This window comes from Haemaphysalis longicornis, unplaced genomic scaffold, assembly GCF_048455015.1.
Source record: "Haemaphysalis longicornis isolate Haplotype H1 unplaced genomic scaffold, Haemaphysalis longicornis Haplotype H1 scaffold_7, whole genome shotgun sequence".
Taxonomy (NCBI): Eukaryota; Metazoa; Arthropoda; class Arachnida; order Ixodida; family Ixodidae; genus Haemaphysalis; species Haemaphysalis longicornis.
The window spans coordinates 151,109,528-151,115,527 of NW_027526422.1; the positions used below are offsets into that span (position 1 = coordinate 151,109,528).

General features: G+C 42.3%; 1 long non-coding RNA gene across 1 annotated transcript in view; it reads right to left on the reverse strand.

The window, feature by feature from the left end:
* LOC144147133 (uncharacterized) overlaps window positions 1–6,000 on the reverse strand; it is a 28,193-nt gene extending 22,193 nt beyond the window's left edge. Inside the window, exon 1 of the long non-coding RNA XR_013317832.1 lies at window positions 5,538–6,000. This is a non-coding gene — a long non-coding RNA (uncharacterized LOC144147133). The remainder of the gene's footprint in view (window positions 1–5,537) is intronic.

Below are 6,000 nucleotides of genomic sequence, written 5' to 3' on the forward strand. Positions count from 1 at the left end.
GGTCGTGACAATAGTGCAGACGAGCACGAAATGCCGGCCTATGTCGAATGATTTTAAAAAAAGGCCATTTCATATAGAAGCGGTGTCGAGTTGGGCAACGCTCTGCCATTCTTAGTCACAGATACAGCGGCAGCGGACTGATGAATAAAGAAGCCATTCAAGGCGAACGCCTTATTGTAAATGCTTTTTGCAGGTAGCTTATTTTATGGCTTTTCCCTTCTTTCTGATACTGCTCTTGCCGGCGGCGGTTTTAACATGCCTTGCGTTAGTTGGAACAACAAACTTCCAGTTGGAAATATTCGCTCGGCAATTTACGCTTCATTTTTTAAACTTTTCGTGCATATAGGCATTTGCAGTTAGTAAATATTTCTACGAGGATTACTTCAGGGAGCAGTATGCTGGATGGGGTATTCAGCAACCAAAGTGATTTCATTCAGTCGGTCATAGCATTACCAAGAATTAGCTATCCTACAGTTCAAACTGCAATATCGAAGTGTAGTCCGATAAAAATAGTACTAGACCGCGTTCACGAAAGATATACAAGGGAAATCACGATCTTCTAGCGCTGCATTAAGTTCTTTCTTGCCGACCTTTGTTGACTACAGCCAATACCTAGTCATAGAAAGCTTTTAAACCCTTTTTAAGGACAAAATGTTTTCAGTAAAAACTAAGTTTGTTCCAATGAGCAGGCAGAAACAACTTGTCGATAAACCCTGGATGACAACGGACATACGCATTTCAATAAAAAGAAAGGCCAGAATGTACAAAGCCTTTCGAAGAACACAAAATACCAACCTCATATACTCATATAAAAGAACATAGCACACAGCTATAACTGACATGAAGCTTTGAAAACTCCAACACCTGTCATCTTTAGCTGGCAGAATAAAGAAAGAAGCAAAACAATTGTGGCGTTATAATTAAGGTAACAGGAAAGATTCTTTTGACATTCCCTTAATCACAGATAACGGCAAATTAGTGGATCACACCTTCACCAAAGCCGAGTGCTTTAAAGCATATATTTGTACACGTTTTCAGCTGACCATTCTAGTTTCCGGTCTCATTCACTTCACCGTTTGCCAGATATGAATGACATGGCTATTACTGAGCAAGCTATGACGTCGTCCTTAATCTATAATCTAATTCCAACACCGGGCATAGCCCACATGGTATCTCTAATGAAATTTTAAAATGCTGCGCATCCTCAGTGGCTCCTTTTTAGTATTAATTTCCAATGTATCTTTTTAAACTGACATGCTCCCCATGATTGGGAAATGGCAAATTTGAAATTTCACATTCATGTACAAAGCTGGGGACCGGAGTCGGATATGCAATTATCGACCAGTATCATTAACATCAGTTTGCTGTAAGGCCCTTGAGCATATGTTCTGCTCGCCCATTATAAAACATGTTGAAGCTGATCTTTTCTTTTAGCCAACGCAGCATGCTTTCCTGGAGGACACAACTAACCCAGTAAATTCATAATGTTACCGCCTGTTTAGACCAGGGCCAGCCAGTAGGCGCAGTTTTTCTAGATTTCAAAAAGTGTTTGACGTATTACCACACAACCTACTGTTGCACAAGTTATCGCTTCAGGGGCATCCCTAGCCGCCTTCTTAGTTGGTTAAACGAATATATCATTGCACGTAAGCAATGTTTAGTCATAAGTAATCCGCCATCACCACCCATTGAAGTTGTCTGGCGCGCCCGAGGGTCGTTCTGGTGCATTTTTGCTTTTTTGTCACTGATTTTCCCAGTGTCCGGTCGAATGTTAGATTGTACGCTGATGGCTGTGTTGTACTATCCTGTCAAGAGTGTTGATGATTAACATGTGTTGCAATCAGTTTTACTTAAATTCACATTGGTGTTAGCTACGTGCGATCAGGAAACATTTAATAATAAAAAAGCACTGCAATAGCGTTATTTTTAACCATAATGTACAACAAAATGTACAAGAAGTGATATATATCCGTGTGGCATTGAACTCTAGGTTTTACTGGACAGAACATATTCATGGAACAGATAAAAAATCTTCTCGGCTCTTGTACTTTTTTCAAAACAATTTTAAACATTCCTCTAAATAATTGAGAGAGACAATTTATTTAACCAGCATTAGGGATGTTTTAGATTACGCGGATGCGTGTTCGGGTGTTTTAACTATAGTTCGAGTACAAAAGAATGCAGGGCGATTTCTTAGAGGTAACCTCCATGTTACAGTAAGAAGCTCTGTCATCCAAGACAATTTATGGAAGCAAACATAGCGCTCGTGAAGACAAATGTGCAAACTTAAGTCCCTCCACAGCATTAGGAGTGGCTTAACTGAAATTGACGAAAGTACTTATCTAAAACCACCGAATCACGTGTCAGCACGAAAACGCAATTCAGAAATACTTAGACCGTACCGGTTCCGTGTCGGTGTATTCAAGTATTCGTTTTTTATGATACCATTAACGACTGGTACCCGCTCCCAAATAAAATTGTACAATCACTAAATGTTTTAACTAGGGGTGTGCGAATATGAAATTTTTCGAATGCGAATCGAATACGAATATGTAGCTTCGAATATTGAATCGAATATCGAATAATTAAGGGAAAATGTGGCTTTCAAAATCAACTTTTCGTTTTTTGTGTGAATTTTGATGAAAATTAGCACAGCAACTGGAAGTCCTTCTGTGATAACAGCATAAAATTTTCAAAGTAATATTTTGAAAACTTTTTATCCATAAAATTTTCTTTCTCTCCACCTTGAACCGAGCTTAAGCGGCCTATAAAATGTGATGGAAAACTTGTTCAAAGTTCTTTGCATTCCAAAATGAATGGACGAGGTCACGACAGTCTTACGTTGCGCAAGAAAGCGATATAGCTCGACCGCATCGCGGCGCTCGTATACCGCAACATGTCATACTTTGTTTATCCCTGACATGGCCCGCCAGGTCGCTCCTAAGATTAAACCTAAAGTCGCAGACATTAATTACAACTACCAGCGTTCAATCGTACCAGGTTGTGCAGCAAGGCGTTGCTCCAACGCGCAGCGCCTACGCCATGCGCGCCGAAGCTTTTGACGCGTCCGCCGTTTATTTCCCAAGGCTATAGCGAGCCTACTGTCAAGCTGAGCAATAACTAAGCGTGTAGGCATCTCAAATAAGAGGAAAAGTTCACTGCGCGAACCGCTATCACAAGCGCACACACCGCGTTTCACCCTCCAGGGTAAAGTTACGCGCACCACGAAGCGTTCAATGACCTCCGCCTTTCGAGCCACGCAACTTCCCGTAATACTGCTTGGGATCTTAGGAATTGCCATCGCTATAATGCCCGCGTTGAATACCATAGCAGATAATATGATTGAACAGAAACTTCGACGAGCGAAGCAGTGCAAATGAACTCAGAAATGCGCATTACACAGTTCAGGCAGCCGCCCTCTTGCATTGCCGCAGCGACGCTCAATCAGGAGGGCCATTTCAACGCGCGCCGACCGAAAGGCCAACCACGCTTCAGCATCTATTTCTGGCTTCGTTTGTGCACATTTCTTTTTCTGCCATTCATGCGTTTGTGAATGAACGAAGATAAAAGACACGGTAAGGACCGGAAAGAGGATCGCTCGGCCGGTTCAATGGTACCAAAACGGCCACGCCTGGTGGCACCGTTGCGGAGATACAGCGCTCCAAAAATTGGCGTTTTTTTGGCTCATTTCCGCTGGCATTTTGTCTCCGCAGTTGGCAAAAGTATTTTTTGATACCACTTTGCGACGGTTTTCGGCGGACAAACTTTGCAAACGCACAGGATAGAAAACATATATAGAAGCCGAATATGTGGCTTTAAAGAAAACGATGTTGTGGTCCCTTTTCCGAAGTTAAAAGACATGACCCCCCCCCCCCCCCAACCCGAAATAATGAGTCCAAATATTCGATAATAGCCGATTATTCGAACCTGTTTGAATATTCTAAATGTTTCGAATTGATAGTTTTTGAAGCGGATACGAATATAACATTTAATATTCGAGTAATATTCGAAATTTTCGAATTTCGCACACTCCTAGTTTTAACTGCTATTGAAAGCGCTTTCTCAATGCTGATGTTACAATGGGTTAGTGTCAACGATTTTATTTTGTTACTTTGTTCTGACCTGGTAACAAGACAAACCTGTATTTACATTCTATTGCTTGTTTTTGTGTGCTTACTTTTTACTGTGTTTACTAATTAACTTTCCACAATAATTGACATCAAGCGCTATAGGTATTTGGAATAAATATGTAATTATATGATGTCTCGACGGGGTGGACATGTGCAGGATCGGTCACAAGTAAGTGGAACACGGGAGCTGCGGCCGAACGCCGTCGGAGTGCTGTGTAGCTGCACCAGCGATTGCCGACAGCCGAATACCAGGCCCGCGGACATGCTGCCACCAACTGCTCGTCTACATCCCTGAACTCATTCCTGCTACGCAGCTAGGAACACTCTTCGTTGCCTTGGGATAAATCGCGAGCTGCAACAATGGATCTATTAGCAGACATACGTCTGGCCGCTTCTCCCACTTGAAAGAACAGCAACTTGAGCTAGTTGGTATACTTTCATTCTGAAAACCAAATCCCTGCATAATTTCCAGCATAACTGACTGGAACTGTAGGGGCCCTGGAGAATTTTTTGACTATATATTCATAATTCTCTCAAAACACAAGCCCACCACAATGTATCTGCAAGCGACACACTGAGCTAGAAACAAGCTTCCTTCCTCAGTGTGCATATTTTAGCTAAGACTAAGATTGCACTGCACTCCCATTTCTCATGGTGTAGCAGTCATTCTTCACAGATCAGTAGCATATCATCTTATAAAGCTGTAAACGTATATACTAGCGAAAGCTGTAAGAGCTTTCGCCTTTGGCAGTCTGACATTAATATGTTCACTGCACATCCCCCTCGAATATCACCGATTATACCCAGGACTAAAAAAACGAATTGATGAACTTCCAGAACCACACATACTGACAGGAAATTTTAATGCTACTTATCACAGTTGCTCATTAACCCAAGGCATACAGTAGAAACAGTCCTGCCCTCCTCTGATTCCTGTTTGTTTACAAAAAATAAGCAACGTATTACAGCACAACACAGAACACGTACTTCGCAATAGACCTGGCAATAGGCACGTCCACTCTCCTCATTCTAAACGAATAGTGCGGAATCCTAAATCTGTATGGCAGCCATCATTTTCCAGTACTGCTGAAATCAGTTAACGGACCCGCTATTCCAATCCCTGCCCAGAAAGTTTACGAAAAATGTGCCCATAGAAAAAAGGAGGAAGAATTATTCAAACTCTTCTGCATTTCCATAGACCTTTGAAATATTGATGAAGCTTCAATAATTATTACTGCAGACGTTACTCTAGAGGCTCATTAACCCATGCGGCAACCTCGGGTCGGAAAAAGCACAGATTCTTGATAAGTTTTAATGATGAATGCAAACAAGTAGGCAGCGAACACAATAAAGTATGGGGTATCTTAAGGCCTGGTTTGTGTCCGGCACACTCCGTATTGTGCTTACCTGCCAGGTGACGTAAGCTGTTGGTCAGCATAAGAGGCCAGGACGCTCGCTGTCTTGTTACACCGAAGGTCTCCATAATGCCGTAGAAGAGGACGCCACTGGCATTAATCGTAGATAATAATAGGAACAGAATCACCGCACAGAATCCCAAAATAGCCCAGCTCCGCTGAGAATCCAACCCGAATTTTGGGTCATATCTTAGCGTATCACCGTTTGTGGCTGCCATTGTGTCACTTTTTTTCACCTTGAGCGAGACTAGATATTTTCCACAGGTCGGCTTTAGGATGTAACTTTTTCTCGCCTGCATTTGAGTACTGCGCCACTGGTTTGTCTTGGGAAACAAGCCTATTACACGCGCAGGCAGCCGAAACACGCAAGTCAGTCCCACGAACGTCATTTTATTGTCTGTGTTGACTTCGTCACCTTATCAAAACCTCGAGACAAAAGCGCAGCGATGGACAGT